Here is a 21,084-nt window from a genome sequence, read left to right as displayed (position 1 = left end):
GTCAATGGAAAGGAAAGCGTTTCTGAAGAAGAGAAATTTGTTAACATCAAGTATAGATATAAGTGTCAGGAAGTCTTTCCTAAAAGTATTTATGTCGAAGTAAAACATCGACAAGACAAGAAGAGAACAGAGGCTTTCAAAATGTGGTGCTACAGAAGAATATTGAAGATTAGATGGATAAATCACATAACTAATGAGGAGGTACTGAATAGAATTGGGGAGAAGAGGAATTTGTGGCACAACTTGACTAGAAGAAGGGTTTGGTTGGTAGGACATATTCTGAGGCATCAAGGGATCACCGATTTAGTATTGGAGGGCAGCGGGGAGGGTAAAAATTGTAGAGGGAGACCAAGAGATGAATACGCTAAGCAGATTCAGAAGGATTTAGGTTACAGAAGGTATTTCAAGATGAAGAAGCTTGCACAGGGTAGGGTAGCATGGAGAGGTGCATCAAACCAGTCTCTGGACTGAAGACCACAACAAGAACTAAGGAGAATATATTATTGATGACTTAAGTCTCTGTTAAGTGTATCTGTTGTGGAAAAACATTTTGGAAAAACGCTGCATACTTATGCACCAACCCAACAGATCAAATGAAAGAGCAACTCAGACAGTCTTTCTTTCAAGTTTTCAATATAAGCACCATTCATCACACATGATCAGTGTGTCTGGAGTAATTGTTGCAACAACTGCTTAATTCCTGCTTCTTAAGTCAGGTACATCATCTGGCAGCAGAGATGCATACAGGTGACCCATTATGAAACCACAAAGGTAAAAATCACATGGTGTCGGATCAGGGGAATGTGGAACCATGTGAGACAAGTTCTGTCATCGCTCTTGTTTCCAATCCAGCACCCAAGTACAGCATTGTTTAACTAATTGTGTATTGAGTTATGTGGGTGAGGCCATGCACCATCTCACTACCAAATAAAGTTTTGTGGTTCAGCTTCTTCCAGTAGAGGAAGAGCCATGGTTCTAGTACATCAAGATAAGAAACACCAGTTGCTTCACCAAAAAAGAAGGTCTGATAAAATTTCTGCCAGATATAGCACAAAAACATTCAGTTTAGGAAAGCTTTGTTGAAACTGTGACATCTCAGAGGATTTGCTGATCCCCAATATGCACATTGTGAGTGTTCACATTTCCACTTAGTTGAAATGATGATTCATCACTGGAGACAACATGATCCATAAAATCTTCACTGTCATGCAGCAGCATTTTGTTTACAGAATTGGCCTTATACCTTGGAACAACTGCAAAGGATAAGGATGTAGTTGTAAGTGTCTCCTTAAAAGTCTCCACACAGTGTGGTACCTCACCCCTTTTGAAGTAGGTTACAACACCAGTATGTGCTATAGCAATGGAAACTCTCAATAATATGTGGGAAGCACTAAATCTTGACCTTAACAGTCTTCTTTTCTAGAGGGGCATCACAACAGAAATTTGAATGTTCTCAAAGAATTGTTTTAATTAACTTTCTACAAGTTTGGAAGTTGAGAGTAGTGAAGATTCAGTTTTGTGCATCTCAGACATTAATAAAACTTATTTACTTTTCCCAGATTGCACCAATTTCTGAATATCTCTGCTGCCAACTCTCAACATATCAATCGGTGTCTCATTTTAGTATTCAATGACCTTCATCAATGAAATTCGATCTACAAGTACCACATGTTGACAACAAACAGAAACAAAATTCATACACATCCTCATCATATTACAATAGATCAATATCCTTGGTTGGGAATCATGTCAGCTTCCACAGTTGTTGATGAATATTTCACATCAGAAGTCATACACTGATACAGATGTTCTTCGTATCAAGTTTAAACAAGATCTGATCTTAAAATGGAACTTTTTCCATTTCTGTAATAGACCTCTATTATTACAAAACATTTCAACAATTATATTTCATTCATTAATTTTATTTTATTCAAAGGCAATAGCGAACACTGACAGGATCTTCCCTCACTGACAGCCTTTGTGTGGAGGGCAACAGTAGCCACCTCATGGTCATTGGTGGTGGCATTAAAGATGCTGCCAACTGCAAGCTATGATGCCTTTCCTCAATATGAAACAAATACAAGCAGAACACTGAGTATACAATTCAAACATTTTTGCCTACAACCACAATGTTTAAAATTAATGCGATTCAGTATAGACCATCATATCAGTATAATATTAACTGATCTGCCAACTGAGCAGTTCGATATGGTGTAACCATCTGGACCTTCTTGTCACACCACAGAAGACTTCACTGGAAGAACTAATTCATGTCTAACCTTCTGAACTGATTTCTTGGGGCTGTGCATGAAAGACTTTCCACTCATTCAACATGTTCTTCAGATACTTGTGGTCATCCCATACTCTTCGCTGTTTTAGTAACTCTTTTATTTGCTGTATCATTTATAACTTGTGTTAAATGCTACAAAGTCTTAAAACCACAATATTAATTTTGAAACACCCGGTATTTTGCAGTGTTATCATGTAGTCAATGGTATTGACCATGCAATTGGACATTTCTTGGCATTTATTTTGTCTGCTTTTACTATTTGCTATAAGTATTATATGTTCATATGTTCCTGACACAAGATTATAGCCATATGGTTGAAACTGTCAATACTGACTAAGAAAACATTTTATTCAAATATCAGATAGTCACAATATAATCATGACATCTGTTAAATAAACTATTGAACTGTACTTTTACTCCATGTGAAACCAAATGTTGATCTTCATCTGGTCTACATTGTATAACCATGGAACCTTTTTTGTGAAAGAGGTGAATGGATCTGACATGAAGCAATATTGTATCTGCAGAATATATCACAACTGACACTCTCACTGAATTTTCTATAGAGCTGAGACATTTGCAGCCCTACAGGAATGTTGACTATGCCTATGAATTTGCAGTTGTGGGAGAAAGACAGTCTTCGTTGTGTGTTTATTTAGCTTTTTCACTGTCTTTGTTGTATGTGCAGTGCCATTCACTTCCCTCTCCTCCCACACTATTCCATTGTAAAAATCTCTCATGAATTTCAAGTTAGTCAGGCAGCTATTAAATATGGGTTTGTGTGTGTGCCAGTTTTGTGTCTATAGTATGACATAACCTTTCATGTTGCTCCTCTTAAATTTTAATATCCAGAAAGGTGGAACAACTATTATTTCTCAATTTTGATGGTAATTTGTTTACACAGCACTTGTTCACACCATTGTAGAATATTGCTCAAATGTGTGGGATCCTTATCATAAAGGACCCTAATGCATATGAAGAACAAAGCACTAGCTGTCACAGGTTTGTTTGACTCATAGGAGAGTACCATGACAATGCTTAAAAACTGAACGTAGAGGCCATTTATCACGTGAAAGATGACTTATGAAGTTTCAGGAACTAGTATTAAGTGAGGAATCTAGAAATGTGCTACAGCCCCCTCTTGTAGGAACTGCAAAGATAACGTTGAACAAATTACAGTGCTTGCAGGCAATTTAAATGGCCATTCGTCCCATAATCCATATGTGAATGAAGCAGGAAGAAACCATAATATGTGATACAGTGGTAAGTACCATACTTCATGTACTTCACTGTGGTTTACAGAATATGTGTGTGGACATAGAATATGATTTCACTTGAAAAGTATTTCCAACTTAACATAAAAAATGTTCATTTTTTTTAGAGAAATGGTAGTTACTGGTTTTACAAAATGTTTTATTTAATTACTGACAATCCGTGACATACCAGAAACATATTTTGAATAAGGAGAAAGAAAAAATACAAAGTAAAGAATAGATAGGAAAATGTAATAACACTGAAAGGTGAAGCATGTAAAATTAAAATTGATATGATGAGCCAAACTATCAAGAAAGCAAAAATAAAGGACAAGCAGTGAAATGAGAAATAGAGTATATAACACCTGCACTCATACTCAACAAGCTAATGCGTAACGTACAGCTTGGGGTAACCAGAACTGATTTTCTAATGGTAACTTGTAAATGTTGGAGAAAGTAATGAGAACAGTTACTTTTCTGAAAACACTTCATCTTCTCAGAATATTCTTTATCTAGTTATATGCACTAGATTATCCTTTCAAACACTTGACAAAGAGTTCAAGTTATACAACCTTAGGAAGGCAGATCAAGAATGCCTGCAGTCTGCCTGCCGTCTACCCCAAAGCTCTCAAAACTGCCTACAGGAGAGAGTAAGGAAGTATTGGGATGCGCTAGTGAAGGAGCAGGTGATTATCAGTGGCAGTTACAAAATGACTATTAATTATGAAAATAATCACAAAACTGAGGATCAGGAGCATGAGAGGGAGAGAGTTAGAGGAAATGAAAGAACAATACTGAAAAATGGAAGTGCTCGTTATCTGGAGCCATAACAAGAATGCCAGCACCCACTCCCAAATTCACATCGCATAGTCCTTTTCAGCTCACTGATAAACTTTCATCTGTCTCCTTGTAAAAACCACAGTCCATATCAAATGCACCAAAGACCATCATTACTTGTATTTTGAAAGGAATGTAACCCAATTATAACAGGAACCCCTTACAGTCTTGGAACCTGTGAGTGTGAATGCCACTTATGTTGTGGTGAGCGGAAGATATTTGGGTGCATTGATAACCTAAAGAAGTAGTTACAGACAGATAATACACTGCACAGCTTTACCAGAAGCTGATTTGAATCTCCATTCTTTCACAGGACACCAAAATACCCATTGCCACTCTGAACTAGCTGTCTCCTTATCACTCAGCCTGTGAAACACCCAACTCCATCCTTCCCATAGGATTTTGACTATCTCTCTGTGCCATGGAGTGAGGGATATCTTACCCAAATCCCACTGTCTCTTCTATATATATATGCACAGAGAGGTATTCATAATCCTGTGGAAAGCTGAAGTAGTTTTTCTTTTTTCAATTTAGACTTATTAAAATTCGATTTTAATGCTTTTATGCCTTTCTGAGCACTTTAAAAGTGTGAATATACATTTGTTTTACATCACTTCAACCTCAGGAAAAATTCTATTGTATAAAATCTCAAATTCAGTAGTTCTGATTCCCCCCCCCCCCCTGCTCTCCCCCTGCCCCTGCTGTCAGAGGGAGTGGTACAGCGTACTGATGCATACAGTCACTGATCAACTGATCAAGCACTGTATGTATCCACCCAATTACTTGTTGAATGCAGTCATATCCCCTTCTTCCTCTATGGTCGCAGGTTCGAATCCTGCCTTGGGCATGGATGTGTGTGATGTCCTTCGGTCAGTTAGGTTTAAGTAGTTCTAAGTTCTAGGGGACTGATGACCTCAGAAGTTAAGTCCCATAGTGCTCAGAGCCATTTTGAACCCCTTCTTCCTGTACAGTTTTAGACCTCTAAAGCTCTCTCTTGTGTCATGGATATTACTAACTTATCTTTTAATGCATTCTATCATAACATCCCTTCTTCTATACCCAGATCAGAATAATGAAATGTTTGATAAACAGAGAACGATCTTTGTTGCACCTTCCATACTGTTCTCAGTCCTCCTGTTGCTCCACTACCTCAGATCTTGGATACAAGTGTCAGCTGAGGAAAATAATTGCAGAATTGCAGCCATTAATGGTACTGTTGGCCTTGTTTTGGTTTTATATATTGTTTCTTTGGTACTGTTGTGCCTTGTTTTGGTTATATGTATTGTTTCTTTCTCTATTTCTTTACTTTTTTGCAACAGAAGGTCTGAAACTAATCATCAAAGTGAGCAGTTGATTGATAAAGCCTTTATGATAGTGCATAGCAAATTCCATGCTGCACATTTAAAGGAAATATATGAATGTATTCAGTATAGAATCACAAGGCTGTTGCTGCTGCATCCATTTTACTGACTTGGAGTCAACATCACCCTCGTCTTCCGTGCTTAACTGTCAATCACTTTGTTATTCAGTTTCAGTAGTAGTTTGTTTTCCACATATTTCTTTTTTTCTGATTTTGTGAGGAACTATTTCAGTTGGTAACCTAGCATTCCACTTAATTTTCAGTATGCTTCTGAAACACCATCACATCTCAGATGCTTTGATTCTTTTGTTTCCCAGTTTTCCCACTACCTTACAGTGTTCTGCTGTTTACACACATTCTCAGAAATATTTTTCACAAATTGAAGTCCCCGTTTGATACTAGTAAATTCTTTTGGTGATGTGTGCTCCTTTTGTCAGTGCTTGTCTACTTTTCTTTTCCTTCTTGCTACAACTGCCATGCATTATTTTTCTTCCAAGGTAGAAGAATTACTTTCCTTCATATATTGTGTGGTTCCAAATTTTGATACAAAGTTTGTCTAACCTTATTCCATTGCTCCTCAATATGTTTATCTTTTTTATGATTTACTCTCAGCCCATTTACTATGCTTAGAAGAACATTCATTCCATTCATCTGGTGTCGCAATTCTTCACCACTTTCACAGTGCATAGCAGTGTATGTTCCTTGAAATTTTGAAGTTACTGTTAGATGATTTGACTTCTTTGTTAATATTTTGATTGACAACCAGGCAGATATTTTTAGGAATATTTTGCTACTTGGTGTTGCTAGTGCACATTTCTATGTTTAAAAAAAAAATCAGCTTGATGATATATGCTCATTAATCTAGGCTGCATGACTGCCCTCTGTTGAATTTAGTACTCTCTATCATTAAATTACGAGGGCAGTTCAATAAGTAATGAAACACATTTTTTTTCTCGGCCAATTTTGGTTGAAAAAACCGGAAATTTCTTGTGAAATATTTTCAAACATTCCCGCTTCGTCTCGTATAGTTTCATTGACTTCCGACAAGTGGCAGCGCTGTACGGAGCTGTTAAAATGGCGTCTGTAACGGATGTGCGTTGCAAACAACGGGCAATGATCGAGTTTCTTTTGGCGGAAAACCAGGGCATCTCAGATATTCATAGGCGCTTGCAGAATGTCTACGGTGATCTGGCAGTGGACAAAAGCACGGTGAGTCGTTGGGCAAAGCGTGTGTCATCATCGCCGCAAGGTCAAGCAAGACTGTCTGATCTCCCGCGTGCCGGCCGGCCGTGCACAGCTGTGACTCCTGCAATGGCGGAGCGTGCGAACACACTCGTTCGAGATGATCGACGGATCACCATCAAACAACTCAGTGCTCAACTTGACATCTCTGTTGGTAGTGCTGTCACAATTGTTCACCAGTTGGGATATTCAAAGGTTTGTTCCCGCTGGGTCCCTCGTTGTCTAACCGAACACCATAAAGAGCAAAGGAGAACCATCTGCGCGGAATTGCTTGCTCGTCATGTGGCTGAGGGTGACAATTTCTTGTCAAAGATTGTGACAGGCGATGAAACATGGGTTCATCACTTCGAACCTGAAACAAAACGGCAATCAATCGAGTGGCGCCACACCCACTCCCCTACCAAGAAAAAGTTTAAAGCCATACCCTCAGCCGGTAAAGTCATGGTTACAGTCTTCTGGGACGCTGAAGGGGTTATTCTGTTCGATGTCCTTCCCCATGGTCAAACGATCAACTCTGAAGTGTATTGTGCTACTCTTCAGAAATTGAAGAAACGACTTCAGCGTGTTCGTAGGCACAAAAATCTGAACGAACTTCTCCTTCTTCATGACAACGCAAGACCTCACACAAGTCTTCGCACCCGAGAGGAGCTCACTAAACTTCAGTGGACTGTTCTTCCTCATGCACCCTACAGCCTCGACCTCGCACCGTCGGATTTCCATATGTTTGGCCCAATGAAGGACGCAATCCGTGGGAGGCACTACGCGGATGATGAAGAAGTTATTGATGCAGTACGACGTTGGCTCAGACATCGACCAGTGGAATGGTACCGTGCAGGCATACAGGCCCTCATTTCAAGGTGGCGTAAGGCCGTAGCATTGAATGGAGATTACGTTGAAAAATAGTGTTGTGTAGCTAAAAGATAGGGGAATAAACTGGTGTATTTCAATGCTGAATAAAACAACCCCTGTTTCAGAAAAAAAATGTGTTGCATTACTTATTGAACTGCCCTCGTACATTAATACTTGTTCCATAGATCATGAATTCATTTCTTAATGATGTGGAACGTCTCAGTTTAACATAAGGTTTCTTAACACATATCCCCAATTACTGCTTCATATATAAAAGTTCGTCTGTTGAGTAGAAAGAATTGTCATTCAGAAATTATTTTATTTGGTTTTCAATCTTGATTGGTTATCTGCCAGACTGTTAATGCTCTTTGGTAAATAGCCAAAGACTTTTGTGGCAGCATAATTCACCCCTTTTTGTGCCAAAGCCAAATTTAAGCCAGAATAGTGCAGATCATTCTTTCTTCTAACATTGTAGCTAAGCACTTTGCTATTATTTTTGAATTGGGATAGCTTATTAATAACAAATTTCATAAGTGAATGTATGTATTGTGAAGTTGCTGTAAATATCCCTCGTTCATTAAATATATGTCTGCAAGGTGATCTTGGGTGGGGTCCAGCTGTTATTCTGGCTACACACTTCGTGCAGTGAATACTTTCTCTCTTAATGATGAATTAACCTAAAATACGATGTCACGCGAAACCAATGAATGAAAATAGGCACACTAGCTAAACTTACTGATGTGTTTATTATCAACATTTCCAATAACCCTACTGCATAAGTAGCTGAACTCAAATATTTTAGCAGATCGTCAATTCAGTTTCACATCAATGCACACACCCAGAAATTTTGAATACTCTGCCTTAGCAACAGACTTCTGTTCAAAGTCTATATTTAGCAATAGTGTTATGCCATTTACTATGCAGAACTGTATATACTGCATTTTTTCAAAATTTAGTGAGAGTCCATTTGCTGAAAACCACTTAAAATTTTTCTGAAAGACATTATTTACAATTTCCTGTACGAACTCTTGTTTGTTGAGTGTGATTACTGTACTTGTATCATCAACAAAAAGAACTAGCTTTGTATCTTAATGAATATAGAGTGGCAAGTCCTCCTTAATATGTATTAAGAACTATAAGGGATCCAAGACTGAATGCTGTGGGGTACCACTCTTGATACCTCCGCAGTTAGAGGATCTGCTGATTTTTGCAGACTATCTGTACTGCTAGCTTCAGTCTTCAGCATTCTACCAGTTAAGTATGAATTGAAGTATTTATGCTCCCTCCCATCCATACCACAATACTTAAGTTTATCTAGAAGACTTTCATGATTCAGATAGTCAAAAGCCTTTGAGAGATCACAAAAACTCCCAGTTGGTGATGCTTAGTTATTCAGAGCATTCAATATTTCACCAGTGAAGGAGTATATAGCATTTTCTGTTCAAAAGCCGTTCTGAAAACCAAATTAACATTTTGTTAGTACTTTGTTTTTAAAAATATGTGAAGCTACTCCTGAACACATTGCTCTTTCAAGAATTTTGGATAAAGCTTTCACAGGTGAGATTGGGCAGTAGTTGTCAGCATCAGACGTATCCCCCCTTGTTATGCATTGGTTTAACAATGGCCGTATTTCAGTCTATCGGGAAAAATGCTCTGCTTCAGTGAGCTAATACATAATATTGTAATATGTGGCTGAGAATACTTGCTTATCTGTTGGGAACAAGCTATTAGTGCTCTGTTGGAAATGCCATCAGTTCCATGTGACCTTTTACTTGTGAGTGAATTTACTATTTTCCTAGTTTCAGTTGGAGAGGTGAGCTGAATTTCAATTTTATCAAATTGTATAGGTATTACCTATTAAAAATATTTTCTGTTTCTGACTTTTCATTAATGAACTTTTCATTGAGTTTGATAGAGAACTTTTGATTGATTTTGATAGAAATAAATCTTCCTGTGCTCCCAGTTGCCCTGTTTCCCTTATAACAAAATTCCAAATTGTTTTAATTTTATTATCAGAGGTATTAATATCGTATATAATGCACATACTTCTGGACTTTTTAATAACTTTTCTTAATGCAGTGCAGTAGTTTTTATAATGTTTGAGTGTTTCTGGATCATTTTTTATTTACAAGGTTTTTTTATCCCTTTAGTAAGCCAAGGCTTTTTAGATGGTTTATTACAGATATGTTTATTGTCTTCTTAGGGAAACTGTTTTCAGATATACTCACAAAGGTATTATGAAATAGGTTAAATTTTAAATTAGAATCTGGTTCCCTGTAAGCCTTGTCCCAATCTAACTGCTGCAACCTTCCTCTAAAATTTGTAGTTGTTAAGTCGTTAACTGAATACACTGTTTTGGCTGTTTTGTGTTGCTATATGGAGCTATGTTATATGTTGTAACTTGCTGTGCATCATGATCAGAAAGACCCTTCTTAATAGGAAAAGTTTTTATTTGACTAAATTTATCTTGTTCTACAAAACTCTATCAGTATACTGCTTTCTTGTACTACCCGACTTGGAAAATCAGTAACTGATGTCAAATTAAAAAAAAAAAACCAAGTAATACTTCAAGGTCATTCTTTCTATCGGGCTCTTTCAGAAAATCTACATTGTAATCCCAACAAACAATAATTTTCTTCCCTCTATCTGACAGATGGCACAACAAAGAATCCAAGTGTCTCAGAACTAGCTGAAAATTTCCTAATTGGTACCTATACACAGCTACATTTATAAAAGTACCATTATTTAGTTTAAGCTCACAGGCACATGCTCCTATATGTTTCTCTACTCAATTTTTTAGTTTCTAATTTTTCTCATTATGATAAATTTTAACATATGTGGCAACTTCTCATCTCTCCACAGCATCTCTACTTAAATGTGCTGAAAGCTTGTATCCACCCACATTTACGTTTCCCATATCTGTGACTATATGATGTTCAGATAGGCATAGTACATCTGTTCCACCTTCAGTTTTTAAATCTTCTAAACGAACAAGAAGCCCATCTAGTTTGTTTTTTAATACCCTCGTATTCAGATACTATATACAGACACAATATATGAACATTACTTTTTACTGTACTTTTATGATAATCTTGTGATATACTAATATTGTTGTTCGTTGTACTTTTGCGAGAATTCTGTGATGGTTAAACATCTATAGCACCTGCCCGTGCAAGGTTCTCATTAACTTTAATTTCATTCAATGTTGAATCAATGCACACTGATTTTAGCCTAAAAAAGAGGTACTCCCATGAGTTTCAGTGCCCCACTCCCCTAAACATTTTGCTATCATCCTGGCCAGTTAACCCTCCCCTTTCCTGCTGAGATGCAGGCCTTGCTTTGTGAAGTCCCATGTATCAATAGTATCAACAGGAACCAAACCCATGCCTGACAAAGTAGCTGCCCCAATCAGCTGATCTAACTCCATATTGTTTATAATACACCTAAGATTGAGGGAGCGTGTTTAACAATATTATACTATGCATGTTCTCTGTCAAACTGTGCATTCGCATAGTAAAAGCTTGATAGGTGAGTGGATAAAACTGATTATTGCTGAATGTGATGCTAGTCATATGATGCAATGTAAGAAATAACCCAGTTCTGTGCTGTATTCAATTGAAACCAGCGTCTTGATTAATAAATTATTCCACCAAAAATATTTATACAAATTCCTTAATAGCTGAATCCTAAAAGGTTATTGTTATGCCTAAAATTTTCATGTCCTATGGACATATGATGTTCAGCTATGACTGACTTACTAGCTTTGCCACACTGACATGGTATTTTGTAGGCTATGGCTTTCTGCAAACTGAGATCATCCTTTACAGAAGAACAGAAGTCTTTGTAGGTGACTTTGCTTTGCTACAAAGCTCATTTGGGCTTTTGCCTTATTTTGATGCGATGTTCCCAATATACGGTAGGTATCCTGGACTTGAACAGCTTCTTATCCTCTTTATTTTGCAACTGGTTACGTTTACTCTTCTTTAAATCTGTGAAAATCTTTTGAGAGGAGTTGCGCTTTACCTTGAATGCACTTGTCAGGGTTGTAATTCATTTGTAAGAAGAGTCTCTATAAGACACAAGAATGCACCAGTGCTCAAAGAATGCTCATAGTGTGTGTGATGGGTAACAGAAGCTAGATGCCTGCAGAACGGATCTGTATGCATGGACTCCCAGTAAAGAGAATGCATTAATGGCCTCATCAATTTTCCAAGCATCTAGAGGGGTAGAGCATTTTTTTCCTCTTACTTAGCAAATTGGATATTTTGTGAATTGAATTTAGGTGCTGTAAAAATCTTAATACATCATCTTCTTTCTTAACATCTTTACTAACTGTGGGACCGCAATAAACTGACTAGAAAATGTTTGATATGTTTCCTATCTACTCATATGCTCTCTCTTCACAGTCTTCCATAAAAATGTTTTCTGTCTGAGGGATCATGAGAATATACATGACACCATCAATTTGTTTAAAATGCAGTAAAAATATGTTGATGATAGGGTATGATATAACAATGCCACATATTTTACTGGCTTTAAACTTGTTTGTTTATTTAACCTAATCAGATTAGGGCCTTCAGACCCTCTCTTATATCAGACCAGGTTTTCACACATCTGTGTTTTCTACATCATAGCTACTGAATAGGTGTGTGTGTGTGTGGGGGGGGGGGATATAAAATGGAAAACTGAATAAAAATTTGCTGCTTAAATAATTAAAAGGAAAATTTTGAAAGAATGATTGAAAACCATTGGAAGGTACACATATCCTTCTTGAACTCTAACTGGCTCTAGTATAAAAAGACCTTCAATATTCAATACATTTATTCAAATTTAAACTTACGTACTTCTTTTTCATCTTAACGCCATTTTGTATAGAGCTTGGTGTGACAATACTGGTTCCGCGTTGCCCCTCTTCTGCTCGCGCAAATTATTCTTGTCTCCTTCGATCCTCTTGATGCAGGATTCTCGGCGCATTGTGGAGAGATGAACAGACGGGTATCATCGCCATGAATGTATGAATAATTTTTGCTGTCTCGATAATTTCTGAACAATACCAATGCGATGGAACTCATCCCACATCCACCCGTTACCACTTACAGAGACAGACCGACAAATCTAAAGCAATTAAAAAATTGAAGAGCATTTCTCTACCTCTTTTGTTATCTACAGCACAGAAGAAAAGAACAAGGGAGAAAAGAAAAGAAATAATAATAATAATAATAATAATAATAATATGTTACATTACATTTGCCTCCACTGTGCACTGACATCATATGGAGTTGCACTGTGTCTGAGCTTATTTCTCTTTTTATGGGTTGATAAACCTTGCGTGTATGGGCATAGCCTTCATTTTACAGCCATTGGAGTTATCCTATATGATTACCAATTTATATAGGCATGTCAGCTCCCTTAACACATACATACATAAGTTGTCCTTCATAACAAAGTGCTTGCTGTAAGCACATAGTCCCATTATTGTCAGTCAGTATGTGCCCAGTGTTAAGCTTGCGAAGCATGCACGCACAGCTCAACGCCCATTGCTGTCCCTACTCGCTTTCACGTGATTAATACAAAGTCAGAGTGCCTGTTGTGTGTCCACATGGTCTTCACTGAACAAATTTGTGAAGCTCATGTTCAGCGGCACGCTCCTTTGTGAAATCTTTGATGCGGCAACAACCGGTTTCCGTATCAGTGGCCCGAGAAATGTATTTCGCTCGCAGTTATTCATTGGGGACACCAGCCGTAAATCTGACATCCGCCAACAAGATAAGTTTCTTGCTGCTTCTACAATGTTGTCGAGCAAAGAAAATTCATGTTACATGAAGTATTCTAATTTTTTAGTTCATCACGCACACACTCACATATATCACATGCAAACTTAACACTTTGCAGGCAGGTTTCATATGTTTTTGCACTTTGTTTTTGAGTGTCTTTCATAATACTGCATTACACAAAGGTTTTGTAGTGTCCTTTCCACATACTATATGCATAACAAAAAAATAAAAATACAAGTACAAAAATAAACTTTTATATACATTGCAGTCTGATTGTCATTTTGTTATAGTACATTCTGTTCAATTATAATTTCGCCACATTGTTCAATTCCAATTATATGAGTACACTTTTTTGCTCTCGTTTGGTTTTACATTCTTTACTTAACATTCATACTATAATAGACTCGTTTTTCCTTTATGGCATAAACTGACATACATTTCATTCCAATTCACAGTGATTTCTTTTCGGAGCATATTTATCAGTTTTAAAGAATTAAAGAAGTAAACAATAGTCACTACAACAGATTCTATGTGCTGCTTAAATAACTACGCAAGGCCTCTCCTCTTTAGCATTTTCAAGGAAGGATCTGCACACTACAGGGTTGAGGAAGTTTCATGGAAAAGCATTCATGTGCTCAGTTACATCTCTTTACTAGACTTAATTGTGATCCCCAGAACAAAAATAGTTTGTTGTTTATAAATGTAATGTTAACCTGATGATACCCATCGTATCGAATACTTATTCAGTATTTAGAGTGCACCTCAGTATTTACTTGTTATGTTCATTGTATAAAGGATAATCATTTCATATGCTGAGCTATACAGAGTTGTGCAATGAGTGTACAATGTTGTGTACAATGAGCCCAAAACAGTGTTTATGTAAGTAGCAAACATGTACAAAAATTTCAATGTAAATCAGGTGTTTGATGCTTTCATGAGTAGTTGATGCTCACAGTAGCTAGGTTTCGACCCCTTGATTATTTGGTAGTGCTCCACCTTAGTTCAGCATCGTGATATGCGACGCACTGCAACTGTATTCTTCTACATGTATTTTCACACTATCACATTCATACATATCATAGACTTAACAACTATATTTACTTGTGGTGCAGCCCTTTCTTATGTTTATATGGTACCTAACACTTGACAAGCATTTATCTTTCTTCACTTCAGGACGTGTCGGTGCATTGTTCCCTGGAAGAAAAAACTTAATACTAACTTAAAACTAAATCTTCATAGATAAGTGTACAGTGGCTCAATGGTCACTAATACCTCTTTCATATATTCAGCCATGTATTCATTTACTTCAGTGTGCAGTCATGATATCACAAATTCATTTAATTTCATGTGTGCATCTCTACTTACTTTATAAGCATGAAAGATAAAGTGTATTATAGGCATGGTGCAACTTCATATTCAGCTTGTCACTTACACTGTACTCGCTTGTTTACCTGCAGCAAGAGTTTTCTGGTCCCTCAATTCTAATTAGTGCGTGCATTTTCAATACTTAAATTTTTAAATATATAGATATAATGTACACAGTAATGTAACTTCAGTAAATATTTTGTAGTTTAGTATCCCTTTCTGTGTAAATAATTCCTTAGCTTATCTTTGTTTGTGTGTATTGTGTAGATAGTCATAGTTGTAGTATAGACTCTCCCTTAATTTTCTATGTCCTAGTTTATGCAATAGGCTTTAAAAATGCTAGTGCAGGCTGTAGCTCATAGGGTTTGTTTTGGATGCTCCAACACTTTCAGCTGTGTCTGGCGTGCATGTGCCTGTGGTTTGTTGACTAGCTTTCTCCCTAATGAGCATGACTGCATCACTTTGTTACCACTGACTTAGAACTGGGCTATGTGCAAGGCGAAGTGTTGTGTTTAAAGTATTGTCGTCTCTAGACACATAAAAGCAAAATTCTTCCTTGTTACATCCACTCATCTTATCATTTACACATTTGGCATATAAGGGGGGAAAATTTTTTTTTTAAATCCTTAACAGCTAACAACATAAATTCTGGAATATGATTTTCCAGTGTCCTAAATCTAATATTATTGTACATCTGTACAACTTAGAGAGTATACAGCCTTTCTTTAATACATAAATGTTCTCAAGTCTTTGTGTGGGTAAAGGCCTTTTTCTTTACCCATGTTCGCGTGTGCCAACCTGTATGCTCCAGGGTAGGGGATTTTGGTAATTATCTATGGTCCGGTGTATATTAATTATTAATTGCCACTTACAGTTTAGTTTTCCAATTTTTCCTGATTTGGGATGTGTTTTAAGTGACACCCTTTGTCCCCTGTAAAACAGTTGTACATTTTAGCTTTCTGTCGTAAATTCCTTTCCTATATTTAGCCCAGGTTTCAAGGTTGATTACTGCTTGTTGTATTTTATCATCCAGTGATAATTCCAGTCTCAGTATCTTGCAATTGAACAGCAGCTCATTTGGTGTAAATCCAGTTGATGTATGGGGAAGGCTGTTAACAACTTGTAAGAAAGGAGTGACATATTCAATCCACTTTGTATGTTTACGAGGTATATAGGTCCTCACAAACCTGTTGAATTCCTTAAACACCCTTTTTTGTGGAGGATGCTTCGCGATGAAATTTAGATACTCAAAAGTGTTTGATTCAGTTGGAATCTACAAATTCTTTCCATTTACTCGCCACAAAATATGAGGCATTATCTGTTAACTTGACTTCTGGTAGTCCTACCCTTGCAAAATAATCCTCTTTAATTCATCTTATAATTGAACTGGCTGTAACTTTCTGTACAGCATACAGTTCTGCATATTTTGTGAAAATATACAGGCCTACTATATATTTTACTCCCCCTTTACCTCTGGGATAGGGTCCAGCCACATCCAACAACACCTTTTCTAGAGGTTTCTTAACCACAATGGGGTGTAGTTCTATCTGTTTGGAGATTTTAGAATGTTTTGCTTTCTGGCAAACAATACAGTTTCTTACCACCTGTAGTACTCTTCATCTAAGGTTGGGGAAATAACAATATTTAGCTATTTTATCAGTCGATTTTGCAGTGCTATAATGGCCCCAAGTATTGTGTGTGTATGAGGTAAAATCATCCACATATTTCTCTGCAAACACATGCGTCATTTCTCTAGTTCGGGAGGTTTCCTATGGAACAGAACACCTTTGTGAATAGTGAAAAACCTTTTTAATGTTTCATCGCCATTATGTGAAAGTTTTGATCTTACCTTACTCCAGCATGTGTCTCCCTGCTGTAATTGCTCCATATGTTTGCACATGTGGGCATAGTATGGTTGGAGTGTTTAGTCCTCCATCAACATAGCTCTTATTTCACCTTCCTGCTCTAAAATATCATTGAATTCGTCTAAGCCTTGTGGTAGTCAAGAAAGAGCATCAGCTATTATGTTTTGATTTCCTTTTATGTATACTATTTCAAAGTTGAATTCTTGAAGATACATACACCATCTGGCTATCCATTGGTGTAGCAATTTACAAGTTAACAAAAACGACAGGGACTGATGGTCGCAGTACACTTTTGTGTGTTTACTCCAAAGGAAATATTCAAACTTTTAAAAGACCAAATTACAACCAAACCTTCTAACTCCGTGACTGAATATGAACGTTCAGCTTCGGATAAGGTATGACTGGCAAAGCTAATTACTTTAGGGTTTGAGATTTCCTTCTTCTTCTTCTATCATTCGAAAAAGGCATGCACCCAGACCCTGAGTAGACGTATCAGTGCATAAACAAAAATCTTTCTTCATGTCTGGTTGAGATAAAATATTAGCATTTAATAGGGCTCGCTTGATGTTTTCGAAATCAGTTTGGCATTGCTTGATCCATACCCAAGGTCTACTTTTCTGGAGAAGATTGAGTAAAGCATCACTGTCCATAAGTTGGTTGTGAATGAATTTCCTGAAAAATGACACTAGGTCCCAGTATGCCTTTAATTGTTTCTTGTTTTGCAGAATAGATCAGTTCCTAATGGCATCAAGTTTTTAAGGATCTGGCAGTATGCCTTCCAAAGAGATAATGTATCCTAAAAATTTACCTTTACTTGTCCAAAATTAGATTTCCTGAGATTTGCTGTTACTCTATATTCAGAAAAACAGCTCAATACTTGTTCAATTAATCTTAAATGTTGTACCAAAGTCGGTGTAGCGAGTAAAAGGTTGTCCAAGTATACTGTTACCTTACTGAAAAGTTCCCTAGCACTCTGCCAACTGCAGAGATAAATACACCTGCACTTATGTTCAATCCAATAGGTAATACTTGAAATTTGAAGCTCTTGTGCCCACATATGTAGGCGGTATACTTCTGACTTTCTTCATGTAGTTTTATTCGCCAATATGAAGACCGGAGGTTGATTATAGTAAAAAATTTGGCATATGGAATTTCATAAACTGTTCCTCTAAATTGTCTGGGTATGTTCAGACTGGTACAATAATCTGATTAATATTATGTGTGTCGAGGACCAAGCACACCTTGGCATCTGGCTTACTCACAGCCAAGATAGGACTACAGTTAGGGGGAAACTATGGTTGTGTTATGTCCCATTCAAGGATCCTGTCAATCTCTTTTCTTACTGCTTCCCTCTTTGTCCATGGTATAGGGTATGAGGTAGAACAAAAAGTTTCATGAGGATACACTTCATTTTATATACGAAATCCTTAATAATACCTGGTCTTTTTTCAAACACTTGTATATGAGCATTTATCAGTTCCCTAAGTTCCACTTGCTGTTCTTTAGACAAGCACTTTGATTCCCTTACCTTTGTGTTTATTGTGTCAACATTTATTTCTTCTGCTGACAACTGTTCGTTGCTGTATATGTTGACAAACATAATTATGGGAGTTACCAATTGAACTTCAAGGTTGTGAGTAACTTTAGTTTTACATCTATTAGTACTTCCCCTGATCAGGTCTATTACAAATAATTGGTTATTTACACTGAAATGACATTGGCCTTTTCCTACATTAATTTGAACTTGGTATGTCCTAAATGTATCCATACCATTTAAACAATCAATTATTAATTTCTCTACTTTCCAAAAATTGCATCATACAGAAAACGGTACGGGAATTAAGACTTGTGTGTTGACTCCTTTCGATTTCTGACCAGTGGCAGTTGGTACCTTGCAATTTTGTACTGGCAGTATGGGTATATGCCCATGTTTTTCCACTTCTTGAAAGAATCCCTGTGATATCAAGTTAGTTATAGCACCTGTGTCAAGCACAATGGGTACATCAAGGTCAAATATTTTGTCTTTAATAGTAGCTTGTACCTTGCTCTATGACAAGTTTTTCTGCGTACCCTCATTACCTTGATACAGATCATCTCTCACATCATTACCATGATCGTATCTGATAAAGCAAGTCTTGATGAAGCTCGTGCCCCCACTCCCCTCCAAGGTCACAGAATGGGGGCCTACCATGACCAGTTCAAGTTTTGCAGGATCGCGGTGGCATCGATCTCTAGGTTACACGTAACTTCCACTATGTTGACCCTTGGTGTTTGGTTACGCCAATTAGTGTCCTGAGAGGCTCTCAACTGAAATTCTTGTTGCCTCTGCATGTTATTTGCTGGGTGTATACGACCCAGGACAACCAGGAGATCGAGGAAAAACTCGGGAATTTTTTCATCAGCGAGAAAACCGGGAAAAACTCGGGAATTGTTTAGAATTCCGGGAATTTTTCTTTATTTTAGTTTTCAGTTACATTTTTGTGATTTTGTCTGGTAAGAACCAATATTCTAAAAAAGGATATTACTGCATCCCGCTACTGCAGAAAAAACCTGAAGATAAAACTTAAGCTGCAAAGGAAATGCACCGTATACAACAACAAAACAGTGCTCATACAAGCGTCTGCCAACAGCAAAGTGTGTCAAAGGCTTTAGGAAGACTATGCAATGCTTTATAACAACAAATTGCCTCCGATGAGCATGACGTGACAACTGTTTAAATTAAATTTGTTTGAGAAGTTGCGGGTGGGCTCTTGCACATGTGCAGTTGAGTCGTGTATGAGTAGTACCTTCTCCCACTTCTGGTCACAGAAGTGTGGCTGGGCGCCACTACTTAATATTTCCCTGGTTCGGAAATCTGTGGCTGATGCACAGAGCAGTCTGAGTTGTGGATGGGAGATGGGTCATCTCCACGTGACCTGTGTTTATGTTCAGTGATTTTGTTGTTTCCTCTTCGTTTATTGCTCTCACGTAAAATGTTAACAAAATGAATTTTTGTGGCCGGGAGCTATAAAATGAATTAAATACGTTCCCATAATATGGAAGGCTAAAATATGTTATTAGTTTCAGAATTTATTTCCACCTTTCTGACAGTCAGGCATTAAGGCCTTATAGAACAATGAAGTTATTTTTGCCAGTTTGCTAAAGAGATAAGCTTTTATTAATCTTTTCTGCTGAGGCAGCCAATTTATTTGAAACGAAGTGTTTAATTTCGCATTATTGGCTAGTTTCAACTGTTCACTGCATTTCAAGTGCACGTATGGCATTATGCCATAATAAAGAACCAAACATGAGATAATACAGTACTGATACTCGAAGAAAATTTACATACGAATGTGCATTTTAATCCGAATTATGCATTTTAGTATTGTTCACGAAATTCCAACACTCTTGAAGTATCCTCTTTTGTCTTGATTCTTTTATGTCATAATGTAAGATCTTTTAATGTATTACATGTACGAACATAAGTGCTTCCTGCGTCATTGTAGCTGCGCAAGCGCGGTGACGCATGTTATCTGGCGCTCTGTTGCAACTGCTGAAACGAACCTATTTGTAACAGGTCGCGGGAAAATATTGCGAATGGTGGTTTGAAAAATGTTACATTCAAAGCAGATTTCCTTTTAGGTAAGATGAAATGTGTGTGAGAATGTACGATGAATTTCTTAAATCACAAAGCGTTTGACTCTCGTTTAAAACTCAACTCTTTGAGGATGACCATTTAGAAGAATTTCGAGCCCAGATGATCAGACATTTACGTCGTTATTAAAAATTTTACTGGCGCATTTGTGTGATGTATCTTAAAGTGTAACACGCGCAAAAAAAAAAATCAACATTATATGTGGAAGCTTAGCTTTTCTCCCAGCTTATTAAGCTTCAAGACCAATATTATATGTGAATGCTATGTACCAGGTGATCAAAAAGTCAGTATAAATTTGAAAACTTAATAAACCACAGAATAATGTAGATAGAGAGGTAAAAATTGACGCACATGCTTTGAATGACATGGAGTTTTATTTGATAGATGCGTGAAAGATCCTTTCCATGTCCTTTTCCTTCACCCTTCTTCCTTCCCCTTCAGTCCTGCCTGAAGAAGGATCCACTGGCTCTGAAATATTGCCAAATTACATCCGTCTTTTATGTGTGTGTTCAGTCACCACTTGGTGAGTAGATTTTTAATCTACCCAATTAAATAGTTTTGTCAATAATTGATTGTTTTCGGTGTTATGTATGTGTGCTTTGATTGGTTACAATA

At 37.2% G+C, this 21,084-nt stretch overlaps 1 protein-coding gene across 1 annotated transcript in view; it reads left to right on the top strand.

Annotated features, from left to right (window-relative positions):
* The window catches only part of LOC126457260 (regulating synaptic membrane exocytosis protein 2), a 1,246,504-nt gene that overhangs the window by 550,697 nt on the left and 674,723 nt on the right, over positions 1-21,084 (top strand). The window lies entirely within an intron of this gene.

This window comes from Schistocerca serialis, chromosome 2, assembly GCF_023864345.2.
Source record: "Schistocerca serialis cubense isolate TAMUIC-IGC-003099 chromosome 2, iqSchSeri2.2, whole genome shotgun sequence".
Taxonomy (NCBI): domain Eukaryota; kingdom Metazoa; phylum Arthropoda; class Insecta; order Orthoptera; family Acrididae; genus Schistocerca; species Schistocerca serialis.
Note: the sequence above shows the minus strand (reverse complement) of the source record. Positions and strands in the feature narration are given on the sequence as shown.